The sequence below is a fragment of the Podarcis erhardii genome (genome assembly GCF_964252035.2).
Source record: "Podarcis erhardii genome assembly, chromosome: 3".
Lineage (NCBI taxonomy): Eukaryota > Metazoa > Chordata > Lepidosauria > Squamata > Lacertidae > Podarcis > Podarcis erhardii.
In genome coordinates, this window is record NC_138507.1 from 92,715,230 (window position 1) to 92,734,230 (window position 19,001).

The 19,001-nt window shown below is 40.9% G+C and overlaps 1 long non-coding RNA gene across 1 annotated transcript; it reads left to right on the forward strand.

The window, feature by feature from the left end:
* The first annotated feature begins 21 nt into the window (after window positions 1–21).
* Window positions 22–17,250, forward strand: LOC309339647. Its single transcript, XR_014155495.1, has 4 exons — window positions 22–148; window positions 5,163–5,237; window positions 5,605–5,677; window positions 16,816–17,250. It is a non-coding gene; the product is annotated as an uncharacterized lncRNA (long non-coding RNA).
* The last annotated feature ends 1,751 nt before the right edge of the window (window positions 17,251–19,001 follow it).

Here is a 19,001-nt window from a genome sequence, read left to right on the forward strand (position 1 = left end):
CTTTCTCCTCCTTTCCCACCCACCCTCCACCGCCTCTTCCTGCGCCAAAGGGAATTCGCGGGATGGAATGCTGCCATAGAGAGGAGCAGAGCGGCTTCCGGAGCTTCGCCCAGCGAGGAGCTGAACTCACAGCGCCCCTCGATGGCCGGTAAGGGGTTCCGCAAGTCTTGCCTCTGAAGACGGCGCTCTTTTTTGCCAAGGAGGGAGGGCGGTCTCTGCTCGGACAATTCAGAAGGGGGTGCAAAGGGCGAGTAAGAATGCCGGTTTTTTTACCTTCGCTCAGTATCCCCCCCAAAAATAATAATCCTGGGAACTGTAGTTCCACCCCAAGCTACAATTCCCAGCACCATTAACAAAATACATTTTCCAAGATTCTTTGGGGGGAAACCATGCGCTTTAAATGTGCGGCTTTGGATGTGACGGTTGCAAACCAGCAGTGCTGCATCTTACAACAGTTTTCCATGTAATGTGGGGCTTGATATAGTATAAAAGGGACAGGTAACGAGGTTAGCCTAGCTTGTGCCATTTCTTGTGATGTGCAATCAGCCACTCAAGGTTGTTCAACTGCAGAGTAAAGCACATACACCCCCAGTCTAAATCAGCGGGTCACACTGGTCTCCACAACTTCATTGTGGCCATTGTTTCTGTGCAACTTACACGGGAGTAAAAATAAATGTCTGTACACAAATGTTTGCACAGGCTGGTTTGTTTTTCGAAATACTTGGCATTCTAAATCTTAGTAGCCTTATTGTTAAAGAGAATCTTGCAGTAGGTTTGGAGAAGTTGTTGGTTGTGCATATGAGAGACAGCAAGACTAGGGGTGGGGTGGGTGGAGGGAGAAAGCTGAAAAAGGTAGACATTTTGAGAAGAGGGACACACTCTCTGAAGTGAAGGTGCTTTTATGCTGCTCAGCTTATTAAAACTAGCAAAGAGACAAAAGAATTACTCCGTTGGGTTGTGAAAAAGAAATTGTTTTCTTTTTCCCTGGCTAGAAGATTCCTCATTAAGCAAGAACTTAACATGACCATCTACAGAAGAGAAACATTTTGTTCTATAAATGTCTTTTTAAACCGCTGAATTTGAGATGTTCTAGATCCAGCCACATCTATTTCAAAGCAAAGGCTTGAGTCAGAAGTGGCACTGTAGTTTAGCCAATAGCTGAAATGAAAGCTGCTTGCTTCAGCAAGAGGCTGAAGGTGAGACAATTTTTAGAGATCCTAGCTTTCCTAAAGTCAGTAAAAGCTAGTTAAAATTTATTGGAGCAGCAGGAAAAATGTTCAAGCTTTTCAGATTAAAACAAAATGTGAATGCATAGATGGGCAAATGTTGCTCCATAATTACAAATAGAGCAAGCATTATCCGTTGTTTCTGCCCATGCTTAAAAAAAACCTTCTATGATTGCCATCATATAGCAAGCAAGAATAGCAGCATTCTATTATCTGCCTTAGGGGAGATGTACTTAAAACCCAGAAGTTCCTGATCTGAATTACAATGGAAACTGCTGTTTTAGATTAGCCAAAATGAGCAAGCCTCAGTGGTGTACGGCCAAGTAAACAAGAAGCAAAGCACCCCACAGAATAGCTCAGCAAACCAGAAGTTGAATTCTGCAGAGTAGCAGCTCTGGACTCTCCAGCTAGCAGCAGAATAAGCAAAATAAGAAAGTGCAAGCCATGTGTTTATTGGCCGCAAAATGATGGAATGTGGATCAAAGGGTTGTAGGAATTGTGGGAGAAGGTGTGCTGTTATTGTTCCCCCCCCCCCCCCCCGCATTCTAGGGTTGTTGCTTGTGTTCGGGAGGAGAATGCCACCCAACTGTGCTGCTAATACTTAATAATAGATTGTTAGTATGGGCCAGTTTTTGTGGTGCTGGGTATTCTATTAAAACATTATTAAATGATGTGCAATAAAATATACTTTTAATTTTAAAATATCCAGGTCAAACTATATATTACACAGAAAACAGTGTAATGAAATCCCATTAAAGAGTAATACTCTTAATTGCTCCCCAGCCCCGCCAACAGTTCCCTGAACTGATGGAGTTTTATTTGAGCACCAGGTTAGCTGAATCTGGGCCATTACAATGAAAAACACTTAAAATCCATGAAGCAACACACTATCCCAGTAGCAGAAAACTACTAACCAAATAGCATCATTAGTCCATCAACAGCCTGGGGAAATGGACATTTTTATCAGGTGCCAAATATGTCAAAGAAGACTCGAAGTGGACCACGGTGGAGAAGGTCGCATAAATGGGGAGTCAGAGCGGAAAAGGCCCTCTCGCTTGTCATTGTCCTCCGAGTCTCCCTCAAAGGAGGGAGCCAGAGATGAAGATCTAAGGGTAGGTTCATCTCAGGACAGAAGAGGCATTCCTTGCTGCCTGCTCTCTCTTCTATTTCTCACAGGGCAGGTGGAAATAATGGCCTATGGTTGGAGAGCCCAGCCCTCATTTGAGTTGATGTTCATTTGTGTAGTTTCGCCCCCTCAGTGGTGCCATCACAATGAAACCTTGGCCAGTTTCAAGCAGCATCCTTTGTAATGTGTAGTTATAATGTGATTATAATTGTTGCTATAATGCCTCTAAGCCTGAGCAGCTGCTGTTTACACTTGTTATTGCTCAGACATATATTATGTATCTTACCTTTGGCTCTTTTTTTCTGCCTGCTCACCCTTCTGCCAGGCAATTAGATGCAATTACACATTATGAGAGAAATACATTTGTCTCACAGTGCTAACATGGGCGCTGGAGGCGACATTTGCAGGGAGAACTGGTGAGGGAGCAGGGGGTGCTTAACCCTTCCCCTGCCGGCTGATTCTTCCCTGCAAACATTACGGTTTCATCAATCCGTATCCAAACAGATTCTTGGATCGGAAGAAGCCCCTTACATGTTAATAGAGAGAGAGAGAATGCATCACCAAAAAGGAAGATCAAAGAGGACTCAGATTTGCATAAAATTGGCATTTAAGAACTAATTATTATACTAATACAATACATTTCATCCTAGTTGAGGAGACAAGCCAGGTGTGTATCTGCTCAGTCAGGTGCTAACTGTTGATGGGCAACTGATTTATTTATTTTAAGCATTTTTTCCTGCCGAGAAAGGCTTCCAGAGAGCTTTTACAAATGTCATTGCTAAGGCACTGGTAACTTGTAAGACCACAGCTTTCCATTCTTATCATTCTTTACTTTGAAACTGTACAGCCCTTCAGACAGAGGTTGCTTTCAAACAGAGGAGTGCACTCTGAAAAATAGGGCAGGCGGCCACCCAACCAGAAGCAAGATTAGCTGGGGAAGAGGACTTTGTAGTTGAGGCGCAATGGTTATTAGAATCGCTAAGGAGGCCATCTTCCTACACTGATTTTCCCCTCCTTATGCGTGTTTCTGAGAATTCCTGTTTGCTGAGGTAATATATAGTTATTGTTAGGGCTTTTTCAGGTGGAACTTGCCGGAACTAGGTTCCAACACTTGTCAGGTGGGCGCCATTGTCGTTCTAAGAGAACGAAGGAGGTGTTCATGGCACTGGTTATTGTGATCCTGACATTAAAAGTGCAAGTTATACCACCAATATTTTACATTGCAGAATAGCAGAGGTAGAGTCCCGATGGCCATCCAACTGTTGTGGGGCTCCAAATCTCATCAGCCCTAGCCAGCGTGGCCAGTGGTCAGGCATGATGGGAATTGTAGTCAAGCAACATCTGGTGTATGTGTGTCACAGGTTCCCACCCCCACTGAGCAGTGTAGTTCGGCCCTGGCCCAGCTCCATGTTTGAGGGGGCACTAGGTAGAGTGCCCTAGGGTGAGACCCCTCTTATATTTGTAGGCCTTTTCTGGTGGATGACAGCGGGTAGGCAGCAGCAAGAAGCAGCAAGGAATATCTGGCCGAAATGGCAAGTTCTTTCAGCTTCAGGAGAAACGTAGCTCGTTTTTAATAGGCTGGATTTTATTTTGTTTTGTTTTAACCATGTGCAAGTGTTTCCTGATCTTCTAAAAGCTCTGCCATATTTATAGTTTTGCGGGGTTTGGTATTGGGTGTACAATATATGTGCCTGTCCCCCCCTCCCTGCTCCACTCCCAAAAGCATGAATTTATGTCGCCTGATATGGCTTAGTTTCAAAATGAGAGATGTTGTCTGAAAGTCACGTTCCTTCTTTCTTAAATGGAAGGCATTCCCTCTGCCTACAGAGCAGTTGATGTTTCTCAAGGAGGAAAGCAGGGCACACTGACATTTTTTAAATCACTCTTTTCTTCATGGATGCTGTAAAAAATCCTGGTTTGGGGAAGGCGCCAGTCCTACCACTTAAAAAAAGATACTAGCTACTAATGCCTCACAGTTGTGCTTAATATTTCTGAAATCCCAGCTGACTTATCTGGGCCTTGGCATTAAAAAAATCTCTGAGACAAAGCACATTGTAAAAAATATTTGCATCAGTGAGAAGGGTTAGCTTCCTCCCCCATCCATTTCACATCAGCTTTATTAACAACTAGGAAAAAAACCAGCATATAACTCTACCACTGTCTTAAAGCAAAGCAACACATTTTTCTCTTGTGATTTCCATCTCAGGTTGTGTGACAGTATCACAGTCATTTAGGTCCTCTCACAGGAGAGGAGAAACAGGTGTTGGGCCTTCAATCAAAAGCAAGTTTTTAAACCCTTTGGGGTTCATTCTGCTCTTGTATTTACCGGTATATACACCTAGTAGCTCTCCTATACCATTTTTTATCATCTATAAAATCTGCCTAGCTATAGCTGGTGCATCAACTGCAGCTGTTTCTGGAGACCAGGATAGCCTGGCCTCATTGACCCACATTTTAGCATCACTTCAGATTGATTACTCTTTGTTTTCCTTGAAGACCATCTGTAAATTACTGAGATGAAAGAGCAAGCAAGGCTCAAAGTATCTCCACCTTAGTTAGAACTAGGATATTTCCTATCAAGCATCTATTTCCTAGCTATCTTATTTTTCCCTAAACTCCAAGTCTCCGTGTGATTATATCCAGGATAAAGTGTGCTCCTCCAAAAGGGATTCAGTATTAAGTTCAACTTCTGCAGAACATTTTAACTCCAAATGCCAACACTTAAGAGGTCATACAGAGGTGTTTTCATGTCCCTGTTTTCCCATATGCTCCATACCACCTTATGTAAACTTATTCCGGTTATATTTCAGCTACCTTTGCTCTGCAAGAGAAGAAAACAGTGCCTACACATGCCTATAGAAAAGTGTCATTGAGGATATTCCCAGGTAAGAAAGTACAGGGTTGTAGCTTTAGAACACAAATAATCTGCATTTAAAAGTATGTGGTCAGGGGAATGTGGTAGTAATATATGTCCCAGTTAGAAAGAATGGTTGACATGATCTTTCAGGTATCCTGGTCCCAAGCTGTTAGGGTTTTATATGCCAAAACTAGCACTTTGAACTTAGACTGGTAGCTAATATTAGGCTGTGCAGTGTTTGGGTTTGATTTAGGAATACAGTGTTGTATTTAGGAATACAGTTTGATTTAGGAATACAGTGTTGTATTCCCACAACTCAGTGAGTGTGGATTTGGGTCCTTAGCCCAAAGATAGTGTGGCATTTACTACTTTCTCATCCTTCCCCTGCCCTACAGTTTCATGCAGACGGATCCTATGCCTATTTACTCAGAAGTAAGTCTCACTGTGTTCAGTCGGGCCTACACCCTTGTAAGTATGTACAAGATGCATACCCTTGCAAGACTTTGCCTGAGTACAGCTGCACAGTTCAAGTCTCTTGCACTAGGGCAATCTGGAAATACTGAAACTGTGCCAATACAGGAGCATCTATGCATAATCTTATTTATTTTGAGCTCTCTTTGGCAGGAGATAGAATTACTCTCTTTTAAAAGTTATAATTGCATAAACAGAACAGCTCCTGCTGAAAGCCAGTGAATGTTTAACATTAGTGGGGGTTTGTGCCTTTAAAAAAATCTCTTTCTGAACTTGTTATTGCAGAGAAATTAAATATTCAAAGCCTTGGGTGGGAAGCGTGTGTGAAGAGAAGCCTTCACGAAACTCATGCATTATGTATATGGGAGGGGATTCCCTCTTTCTGAATATGTATTTCAGATTCTGGCAATCGGCTAAGTAAAATCACTTCTTCCTATGGTAGTGAGTATTTTTAACTTCTCTTGGAGAGAGAAAAAGCAACTCCCTCAAGATGCCAGTGGGGGGGAAAGTACTAGCTTTTACAGAAATTAGGCTAGTCTTCTGTCATCCTGAATATTTCCAGAAACCTGCGAGTTTAGAAAAAAAGATTTCCTAGGGTCACTCTTCAATACTGGGGTGAAGGGTAAGCATTTAGGAAGTGTGAAAGACTACCCTGCAGGTAGCTAAGTTTCCAGTACAGTGCCATCTAATTATTTTCCCTTCCGAAACTTTAGTGGTTTTAGGAAATTGTGTGATCTGTGGTCCTTCAGGAACGCAGAAGGGAGTTTAAAAAGTCTCTCAAGGATTCTCCCCAACAACTCAAAGAAGGTGTCTACATTCAGTCCTGAATTGACAACATGACCTCATTTTAAGGTTTTGGAATGTACAGTAATATGTCACTGAGAGACTAGTTACATTCCCATGAATCGCCTTCTTCAGATGAAATGCCAAATTATAACACTGTCGTTTCTCTGTTTCCTTAAACTTGCATTCATTTGCATACGCCCGCCTCTCGCATATGGACAGCATCTTATGCTTCTTCTGTTTCTTTGTAATTAAAGATGGCAAAGGGCTTGTCGTAGATGCCTTACTGTAGCTGCCCTTTCTTCTTGGCTGGAGTTTTCTGCTGGGAAATCTGAAACAATAAATTGCAGGCTTGTGAACCAAGTCTCCAGCTAGCTCCTGGGCTAAAGGTTGTGCAAAACAGCACTTCTGCTTCCTTATATGATAACCAGTTGATACTGATGTCTTAGGTCCCTTCCATAAGAAACATTTAACACACTGTTTTGCTGCTACCCATCCCCAGGAACCCCAGGAACTGTAAAGTACTGGGAACTGTAGTTCCACAAGGAATCTCCTAACAACTACATACTATGATTCCCAGAATTCTTTGGGGCAGACCATGATTGTTAAAGTGGTATAAGAGTGCTTTAAACATACAATGTGGATGTGACCTTTGTGCTCCCCAGCTCCCCCGGCTGATAATAGATTTGAAGCATCTTAAGTGAGGAGCATCCTCTTAATATCCCTGAACTTTTAACATTGGTTAACCAAGGCTGGATCTAGACACCTCAAACAAGCATTTCAGTTAAAACGTGCTGTAAATTTAAACAGGGAAAACAGGTAGAGAAAAACGGGAGTCCACACCGCCATCTGGTGGCATAATGTTATATTGCATATACAACACATCTAAATCGCTTTTTCTTTACCAATCTAGCTGAGTCCCAAGCTGTCCTACTTTTTCCCGCATAATGATTGTAAAACAGCAACAAGAACGTAAGAATGCTGGCGTACCCCTCCCGTTGATCTGAACCTTTTGCTTTTACTTATTTAAAGCAAGGATTATGGAGAGACAGCTAACCAGCATCGCATTTGCCAACAAACATGAACACACAGTTTCTGTGAACTAAACTCCCTGCGGAAGTGTGATGGATCATGAGGTTTCCATTTTTTGGAAGACTGCTGCTTCTCATTATCAAATCTCTGTGATCTCCAGTTTTCTGGAGATCTCTCTAGGGTAGTGTATAATGTTCTTCCTCCATTTCTATTGAGACAAGCAGCTGTTTTACGGGAGGACAAGCTCCTCCTGGAAGAGGAACATTAATTTGCTTTGCTGGGGACGACTGCTGGTGAAAGACTGACATCACCGTCCCCCTTTAACTAGAAAACAAATCCCAAAAATGCAATAATCTGCATAACATTCCCATGTTGTTTTATTCCAAGAAACTGCAGCAGCTCCTTAGATGCAGTGCACATGTAACACCAAACACCAAACCAAAGCAGGGAGTCCAGCGCTTCAATCAATATTCCATTTTTTGTTGCTGGAGCACAAGCAATAACCAAACTGGTCCCCTAGGGAATCACGTAGCTCTGAAACCTGCTGCCACAAGTGGTGGTGATAGCTACTAGCTTAGATGGTTTTAAGAGGGGAATAGCCAACTTAACTGAGAATAGCTCTATCCATGGCTGTTAGCCGTGATTATTATATTGATACTATAGATTGGTATGGTAGCATGCAATGGAATACAAGCTGCTGGGAAGCAGCAGTGAGAGAGCACTATTGCTTGTAGGCTTACCGGACCTCTGTTTATACCCTGATTGGCCACTCTGGGAGGCAGGAACCTGGGCTAGAGGCACCTTTGGTCTCAGCTAGCAGGGTTTTTCCTATGGTTTAGTTGCTAAAAGTCCCCCTTTCAAAATCTTTAAAATATTGTTAGCCTTAGACTAGGTCATAAGGTCAGCCCATACAAAGCTGTACCACAATTTGAGATCCAGACATCCCTTGGAAAGTAGTGAATGGGCAGAATAAACTTGAGATATCCGTAAGAAGCATTTTCATTTGCATAATAATAATAATAATAATAATTTATACCCCACCCATCTGGCTGGATTTCCCCAGCCAGTGGCGTAGCGTGGGGGGTGCAGGGGGGGCCGGCCGCACCGGGCGCAACATCTGGGGTTAGGGCAAATCCACGGGTTAGGGGGCGCAAATCCACGGGTTAGGGGGCGCAAATTACTTGCCTTGCCCCGGGTGCTGACAACCCACGCTACGCCACTGTCTCCAGCCACTCTGGGCAGCATTGACAAAACATAGGAATCCACCAGTGATGTTTGGTCAGTGGACTAGAAGGACTAGGCTAGTCCCCTAAATGTTCCCCTGGCGCCTCCTTCCCAAAGCCCAGGAAGCTTCTGTCTGGCTTAGGGAGGGAGGCGTGATGCTTATGCACATAACGTCAAACACACACACACACACACACACACACACACACACACACACACACCTGCATCACCCTCACAAGTTGGCATTTCTGACCCTAACTGTTCCTCAATGAAAAATTTCAACACACACCTCTGGAATCCATAGGAATTAGTTTAGCACAGTGATTGTCTAAAAATTGTACCAGGTTGGTTCATTAGTCGCTGTGGCTACTGTGGTGCAGGGTATAAGTCACACCCATACTATGCATTTAACACATTCTTATATCACTTTAACAGTCATGACTTGCCCCGAAGAACCCCGGGATCTGTAGTTTTAAAGGGGGCTCTTTGAGGGACAAACTACAGTTCTCTGGATTCTTTGGGGGAAGCGATGTGCTGTTGTTGTTGCTTAGTCATTTATCATGTCCGACTCTTCATGACCCCATGGACCAGAGCACGCCATGTGCTATAAACGTGTTTAAAATGTGTGGTGTTTGAAAACTGTAGTTTGTTATGGTTGCTGGGAACTGAAATTCTGCGTGGGGTCTCATAACAACTCTTAAGCTACAGTTCCCTGTATTCCAGGAAGCCATGGCTGTTAAAATGGTATGAATGCTTTAAATGTGTAATATGGATGTCAACATAGTTTCCCATAGTTTCCCATGCATAGTTTCCCATGCAGAACTGAGAATTTCACATATGCATGTAACACGGAAAATTGTGTGGTTTTTTTAATCACTAAAAACTGGCAACCATTTACAGTAGGTGCTAATGTGTAAGAATTCTACTAATCCACAGCCCTTGTTAAACAAACTTGAGTTTGCACTGTGGCGCTCTAAGGTGAATTTTCTGTTACAAGATTGCCTGGAGAAACTGGAGAACTGGATTCTGAGAGCACAATAAGGTGTCTCTGCTGATAAGAATGCTCCAGCATACTTTGACCTCCTAAAAGTCCATGATAAGATGTGGTTAGCAAATAGTGGCATACATCTGTTTAAATGGAAACTGGAGGAACCATTTTGGAGTGAGATGAGTTCGGGGGACCTGTTCTTCCCAGGAACAGCCACATCCTAATTCTTAAGCATAATAAAGACCATGGAATGCCTTTCCCCCAGGAGTAGGTTTAATTCAATACCCTATAAAGCTTGTTATGTATTCTATTCACTCCTCAGAGAAGTATCATGAGGGTTAATTATTTTCCTGCTCTGACTCACAGTGATTCTTGTGCCAGAGGATTCTGGCAGGGAGTGTAATCCTAGTGATACCCCCAGTAAGGAAGCCATTGTTAGCAGTGCTCACGAAGAAGCGCTAATGGATCCTGCTGCAGAAGCTAAGAGCTTTGGCTCAAAGATTAAAGGAGAGGCAGGGGCCTAGAAACCTTAAGACCATTGCACTGCCCTTAATAAATTCTCACCACAAATAGCTTTTTAGTAGCAAACAGCAGACAATGCAATTTCTCTCATGGGGCCGAGCTTCTTTGGTAAAAGGGAAAGCATACATTATTGAAGCTAGTGCTGGAAGCTGTTTGCTGCATCAAGAGCACTATAGAGACTGAATCTTAGGTCAAATCTAAAAATGGTATGTGCGTTTGAGTGCCAGACGCTGGGAACAGAAAGACTGACTCTTTCCACCATGACCTGTGAGCTTCTCTGATCAACATTGGCTAGCCTGTAATGTTAGTAAGCTGCCTTGTCCTGGATGATTGGTTTATCCAGTTTACACTTGGGCTGGGGAATCTGTGGTCCTCCAGATGTTGTTGGACTACAACTGTTGCTCATGATAGCAGGGGTTGATTGGAGTCGGGAGTCCACCAACTTCTGGAGGGCAACAAGTGTCTCATCCCTTATTTGCATGTGCGAACGGTGGTCCTTCAGGTTCTCAGGCAAGAGTCTTTCCCAGCCCTATACCTAAATTGCCAGGGATTGGACACGGAACCTTTTACATGCAAAACATGCACTCTCCTACTGAGCTATGGCCTTTCCCACAAATCCTAGATTAGCTATGTTTTTGTTCTGATTCTGCAAACCACTCCTGGTGTTCATATATTCCCATCCTGGTGAAACTAGTGCAGTCTGTTTCTAGTGTTACGGAAGGGGGGGGGCATGTCTTCTTCACCTTCTTCTTCGCTACAATATATCAATTTATTTCCAATTGTCAAAAGGGACTAAAATCTATAAAATTCATAGAAAATCAGCGTGCCAGTTTGCTCAATTACTCTAGGACTCCATCACATCTCCCCTGTCCAGCATAATCCCTCAAGCAAAGTGTCAAGACCCTAATCCTTTCAAATTGCTCTGATCAGCCTTTCCTCCAGACAATGTCAGGTGGCAGACTATGCATATTTGAGACCATTGTTTTTTCATCCCCAGGAAGTGTTTATCTGTGCATATCTCCAGCTCTGCATATCCCCCCCTCCCTCCTCCATATGTTAATCTGTGTAACCCCCCCACCTTCCTGAAGTGCTGATCTGTGTAACCCCCCCACCTTCCTGAAGTGCTGATCTGTGTAACCCCACCTTTCTGTGATGTATTCATGACGTGTTTTGCACTGTATTCTGGGACATGGAGGGAGTTTCAAAAACTCATGTCACCCCTTTCTCACTGTTCAATCTCGCCTTGAACCTGTTGCGCAATAAACTTGGATCTTCTGCAGTTTGCTCCTGTCTCCGGCTGAGCTCATTTTCCTCCGCAGGGACCCACGGACTTAGTCCGATGAGCTGGGTGGCAGAGTAGCCTCGCACCCAGATTTTTGACGTAACACTAGGTATATCAAGAGTAGTTTTATTTTTCATGCTAATGAGACTGTTAGTACAAGGACACATTCTGCCCAACATGCAATAATATTTTGTTAGTTTCAGCTATCATGTCTTCATAGTTGTTCAGCCTTTACTTTGGTCTGAAGTTCTATTTGTTTGTGGTTCTCTTTGTTCCAGGTAAATAATTGTTGATGATCCTTTTGGTCCCTTCCAACTCTTTTTTTTTTTTTTTTTTTTTTCCTCTTTACTGATTCCTCCTCTTTATTAGCTACTTTTGGGTGAAGTAGATCACTGCCTCCCAAGCTTTACATTCTGCTTCTTCTCCAAGTTAGTCCTCAAGTGTTGAGCTATACTGCGCTAGTGTTAACTTTTTGCCTCCAGCTTGGCCACATGTCATTTTTTTTTTTTTATAATAATTTTTATTAATTTTACAACATAAACAAAAAACAAAACAAACATAATGCGACTTCCCCAAACCTCCCCTTCACTGCATCCAAATTTCAAAATTTTTAGCAATTCTTCATCCCATTTTTATATTTAATTCTCTTTAAAAAGAGTTTCTGCTTTATAAATTTCGATTTATAGCTGTAATTCTTAGTGTCCAATCCCCTGACATCTTAACATTCCGAAATTTTACAACAATTTTTAAGATAGATTTTAAATTTTTTCCAGTCCTCCTCCACTGTCTCTTTCTTCTGGTCACGGATTCTGCCGGTCATCTCTGCCAGTCCCATAAATTCAGTCACCTTGGTCTGCCATTCTTCCAGAGTAGGTAGTTCTTTAGTCTTCCAATACTTCGCCAAAAGGATTCTTGCTGCTGTTGTTGCGTACATAAAAAAGGTCCTATCTTTCTTTGGTACCAATTGGCCGACCATGCCCAAGAGAAAAGCCTCCGGTTTCTTTACAAATGTCCACTTAAGGATTTTCTTAATTTCATTATAGATCATTTCCCAGTAGGCCTTAATCTTTGGGCAGGTCCACCAAAGGTGATAAAAAGTTCCTTCACATTCATTACACTTCCAGCAATTGTTATTGGGCAAATGATATATCTTTGCAAGCTTGACTGGGGTCATGTACCACCTATAGATCATTTTCATTATGTTCTCTTTCAGGGCACTACATGCCGTAAATTTAATACCTGTGGTCCATAACTGCTCCCAGTCAGCAAACATAATATCATGACCAATATCTTGTGCCCACTTAATCATGGCTGATTTAACCGTTTCATCTTGTGTGTTCCATTTTAGCAGCAGATTATACATTCTAGACAAATTCTTAGTATTGGGTTCTAGCAATTCTGTTTCTAACTTTGACCTCTCCTTCTGAAATCCTAGTTTTCTGTCCTGCTTAAAAGTTTCATTAATCTGGTAATAATGTAACCAATCTCGGACTTTAGGTTTCAATTTCTCAAAACTCTGTAGTTTCAGCTTTTCACCATCATATTCTACAATTTCACAATATTTTGGCCAGTCTGTATCCATGTTCAATCTTTTTACCGCCTTAGCTTCCATTGGTGACAGCCACCTGGGGGTTTTACTTTCAAACAAATCTTTATATCGATTCCATACATTATACAATGCTTTCCTAATAATATGATTTTTAAAATTTCTATGTACCTTTACCTTGTCATACCATAAATATGCATGCCAACCAAAACTATTATCATAACCTTCCAGGTCCAGAATGTCTGTATTCTCAAGAAGTAGCCATGGTTTCAGCCAGCAAAAAGCTGCTGCTTCATAATAAAGTTTTAAGTCCGGCAGGGCAAAGCCCCCTCTATCCTTTGCATCAGTCAAAATCTTAAATTTAATTCTGGGTTTTTTGCCCTGCCAGACAAATTTAGATATATCTTTCTGCCACTTCTTGAAACAATCCATCTTGTCTAAAATTTGCAATGTCTGGAACAAAAACAACAATCTCGGCAATACATTCATCTTAATTGCAGCAATTCGGCCTAACAAGGAAAGTCTCAATCTTGACCATATATCGAAATCTTTCTTCACTTCAGCCCAGCATTTCTCATAATTATCTTTAAATAGATTCACATTCTTAGATGTTAAGTTCACCCCCAGATATTTTACCTTTTTAGTAATTTCCAAACCAGTTTCTCTTTGAAAACTATCTTTTTCCCCCACCGTGAGATTTTTTTCCAATACCTTTGTCTTGTGTTTATTCAATTTAAAACCTGCTACCTGACCAAATATTTCAATAAGTTCCAAAACTCTTTTTGTACTAGTTTCTGGCTGTTGTAGTGTCAAAACTAGGTCATCTGCAAATGCTCTTAGCTTATAATGTTTAGTTCCGACCTGTATACCTTTAACCAGCTGGTCTCTTCTAATCATGTTAAGGAAAACCTCCAGTACCGATATAAACAATAGAGGGGAAATTGGGCATCCCTGTCGTGTCCCTTTCTCTATTGGAATTTCATCCATAACCATACCATTTACAATAAGTTTGGCCTTTTGCTCAGAATAAATTGCACTTATACCATTTTCAAAGTTCTTGCCTACCCCCATTCCTTGGAGATTCCTCTTCATAAAGCTCCAACAAATATTGTCAAAGGCTTTCTCTGCATCCACAAAAATCAAAACAGCTTTTCTATTTATGTCAGTTTCCAAAAGTTCTAGAATATCTATAATATTCCTCACATTGTCTGACAAATGCCTGCCTGGTAGAAAGCCTGTTTGGTCCCTGTGAATCTCCTCTAACAGCACTTTTTTGAATCTTTTTGCTAGAATGTCTGCAAAAATTTTATAATCCACATTCAAAAGTGATATAGGGCGGTAATTCTTGACTTGATGTTTCTCAGTTTCTGTCTTTGGTATAAGTGAGATGAATGCTTCCTTCCACGATTCGGGAGCCTTTTTCCCCTCCAAAATTTGATTGCAGACTTCTTTCAATGGTTGTATTAACCAATCCTTCAATACTTTATAATATCTCGCAGTTAATCCATCTGGTCCTGGTGATTTTCCCAGCTTCATATCCTGGATGGCACTCTCTATTTCTTGATCTGTAATTTTCTCATTTAAACTCCTTCTGTTGTTTTCAGAGATTTTTGATAGTCCGTATTTTCCAATAAATTCTTCTATCTCCTGTTCATTTTTTGGCCCTTGTTTGTATAATTTCTTAAAGAAACTTTGAAAACAATTACTTATCTCATTTGGTTTATTAATAGACTTCCCATCTACTTCGAGTGATGTCACTGTATTCAATTTTTGTCTCTTTTTCAGTTGCCAAGACAGTAGCTTCCCACATTTATCTGCAGATTCAAAAGTCTTTTGTCTCATTTGTTTAATTTTCCATTCTATTTCCTGGTTCGTCAATTCCATATATTGTGTTTGATAGAATTTTATTTCTCTTAATATCTCCTGGGATTTAGGCTTAGATCTCAATTTCTTCTCCCCTTCTTTTATTAGATTCCAAATTTTCTCTTTCTTCTCATTCTGCTTTTTCCTCTTTATTGAATTCTGTTGTATTAGGAAGCCACGCATCACGGCTTTACTTGCGTCCCAAATGATTCTTTTTTCTGTGTCTGATCTCAAATTGATCTCGAAGTAGTCTTTAAGTGTTTCTTGGGCCTTTTTGCAAATTTCCCCATCTCCAAAGAGAGTGTCATTCATTCTCCATCTAAAGGTTCCAGCTGTTGTCAGTTTCATTTCCATCTTGACAGCATTGTGGTCAGAGCAGGTCTTTGGGCAGATTTCTGTTTTTTTAACCTTTGATGCCAGGTTACTAGAAATCCATATTTGATCAATTCTAGTCCATGTCATTTTTGCTTCAGAGAAGAAAGTCCCCTCCCTTTCCAGAGGGTTCCTAGTTCTCCAAATATCGATCAGATCCATAGTGTCAGTCAGGTCAAAAAAAGTCTTTGGTAGTCTTCCGTCATTAGATATTGTTTGTCTTTGGGCCTTATCCATGTTTGTAGAGACGACTCCATTCATGTCACCCATCATTATAATTTTAAAATCCAAAAAGTCCATTAAAGTCTCATGCAACTTCTTGAAGAATTCAGCCTTCCCCTCATTTGGTGCATAAACTCCAACAATCAATATTTTTTCTCCATAAATTTGGATTTCCACTGCCAGGTATCTTCCTTGGTCATCCTTAAAGATCAATTTTGGTTCAAATTTTTCCTTGACATAAATCACAACTCCTCTTTTCTTGACTCTATCTGATGATATAAATTCTTGTCCTAATCTCTTGTTTGTTAAAAGTTTTCTATGTATCCTGGCAATGTGAGTTTCTTGTAAACAGATTACGTCTAGATGTTCCTTCTTTAATAAATGAAATACTTGGCCCCTTTTTCGAGGGTGGTTCAAACCATTGCAGTTCCAACTGAAGAGTTGCAGAGACATTTTGGTTACTGGGTAGACCTTCCACCGACTGCACCAAGTTGTTGTTCCTCCTCGGTCGGTGCTCGGTTCAGTCCAAATGATAGATTTGAGATGTCCGGTACTTCCTCCTCGCTGACAGTTCCTTTCTGAAGATCCTCTTGATTTCTTTCCAAAAAGAACTCTTTATCCTGGTTTGTTTTTATTTTAATTTTCTTCCCTTTGTAGCTAAAGGACAGCCCTTGTGGAAATTCCCACCTGAATGCTGTGATTATGTGGTCTTTTTTTTTTTTTTAAAGGATCAGGTAGTAGGGAAAGGAAAATACCTCTGCCAGAGACCCAGGAGAGCTGTTGCCAGTCATACTGGGCTAGATAAACAAACCTGGTGTAGGGCAGCCTCCTATGGTCTTAAAATTTTAATAGTAGTAGGAACCACGGTAACATAATTCTTAAATCCCAGAACGGAAAATCCCTGTATGTGCCTTTAAAAGGATTTTAGAGAGCATGTAGTTCTGCATTACCAGAATGTGGTGCATCCTTTGTTTTTCCCAATCCCACCACAATGAGACTTTTGTCAGTTTTGCAAACAGATAACGTGTTCTTCTTGGCTCTATTTCCTACCATTTGTGGCTAAGCTCCTATGGTTAGAAGTGTCTAGCAGCTGCAAAATACATCTAAAAACTGTATCACTATTTGTCAACAGCAGCTATCATTGGATACAGTACAGCTCTACTGTGCTAGATAAGAAGGCTCTGTGCGTGTGTGCGTGCCCGTGTGTGCGTGCATGCATGCATGCACAAATGAATGTGTTATTTGTATGGTGTAAATAGTAAGAGAGGTTTGAAAGATTTCCATTTTTGTTCTGTGGACAGAGGAACAGAAGACAATATTTATGTATGCTACAACAGCCGCCCAAATACTGTTAACCCAAAGATGAAATGAAGAAAAGATACCAATGAAAGAAGAATGGCAGATCAAGCTAATGGACTATGCAGAAATGGCAAAATTAACGGCAAAACTCAGAGACTACAATAAATGAGAAATTTAAAAAAGAGTGAGAATCATTTATTGTTTATGTGCAAAAATACTGTAAGCAAGTTGATACATTGGCAGGCTTTTAAGTAAACGCTTGCAACTAGTAGAAAATTAGATAAAATTAAGGGAAATAATCATGGACAAAGTTTAAGAATGGATATGCGGAAGAAATTGGTTAATATAAGGAACCAGAAGAGGGTATGGAGGGAAGTTCAGAGATTTAAAGAATCTCAAAGAGAAGGTTTGTGAAAAGGCATTTGTTTTTATTTGTAAAAAGGTAAGTGTGAAAAACTAATAAACATTTATTTACAAAAAGAAAGAAAGATCTCAATTTTTTAAATTTTATGCTAAATCATAGCTTCTTTTTCACAAGGTATACAAAACGGTATATCCTCTTTTGTAGCAGTACTCAGGATGGTGCACAAGTTTTAGGGTGGCCTTGTGTGCTACTTTAGAGAGGACATTCCTCTGTTTGGAGAAGGACAGCCTGCTATTCAAAGGAACCTTCTATTTGAAGAGCTGTCCAATCTATGCCTGGATTAAATATAAAGTGCCATGAAAAGGGGGAGCAAAGTCCCTGAAGGTAGCACTGGGATAGCACGTTGAGCAGGCACATAGGTAATTTGGTCACAGTCTTCCTTGCTATGGTGCAATGTACAGAATTTCTATTTAAATTGCAGCAGTTATTTCTAAATCTGCAACTATACATATGAATTAGCATATGCAAATATGTGTCTTGTATTTTGGTGAATGATTCTTATTTGAGGATTATGGGTAGGTAGCAGCCCTAAATTCTGTATACAGTGGTACTTCGGGTTACAGACGCTTCAGGTTACAGACTCCACTAACCCAGAAATAGTACCTCGGGTTAAGAACTTTACCTCAGGATGAGAACAGAACTCATGCCTCGGTGGCGTGGCGGCAGCGGGAGGCCCCATTAGCTAAAGTGGTACCTCAGGTTAAGAACAGTTTCAGGTTGAGAACAGCCCTCCAGAACGAATTAAGTTCTTAACCCGAGGTACCACTGTATAAGATTGGTATATTAATACAGTTTGTTGTTTCGGGGGTGTTTAAGGATGGAAGCAGCCTTTTAAAAAGTGACCCTAAGTGCCCCGTCTTAAGTTCAAGTCATTTGGATTTTAGAGTTTTTTGGCACTGCTGAAAGTTTATGCAAAGTCAAGGCTTGTACATAGTAACATGATGAGTGGGGAAGGAATAAAGGGGCAAGGAGTCAAAGTTAGAAGGGCAGGCTGCAGTAATAACAATTAATGTTATGCTGGCAGTCGTAATATTAATCTGGAATTATCAACTTTCAACCTCCAGGGTGGACCTTAAGGGGAAGTTTTTTGAAAAATATATTTTTAACGTAACAAATCTATGGAAAGAAGGAAGGGAAGGAAAAAACAGAAAGAAAGAAAGAAAGCCCCATCAGCTCCCATTAACAATACATTAAATATTGTTGCATTATACATATCAATCAATATATTGATATATCAGTGTATCAATTGATCAACCTTAAGAGCAAGGTGAGAGAAGAGGGTTGTTTTGGGGGTGTAATACTGATTAAGTTTGGGACATTAAAAGATTGCCTCTGATTTAAAGTGAGCTTTTCCAATCTGGTCTGTGACCGTTTAATAAAATTTGATTTGAAAGTGAGCTTTTAAGAGTCCACAAAGTTAATTTCTGAGTCTGCCTCAGGACAACTTTTCTGGCATCTTTAGAGATCATGGCAGGGCATAAGAGAGAAGATGCTCTTTAAATAGGTTGAGAAGGGAATGTGGTTGGAAGTAGGACTTGTGGCAAGGGCAGGCTTAGTCTCCAGAATTTAAATCTTAGTCTAGAATTCGAAGGCTAGAAGCATCCTTGGGTTTATGTAGTGACTTGATATATACAGACACTGGAAATTTCAGCTGTTTGGAAACGGTGACAACAGTTTGGATTGTAAGTAGCAGGCTTTATTTAGGTCCATTATCACAAAAAGCACCATTCCCCCTCTCCCAAAATTTGGAAGTATTACATAAAT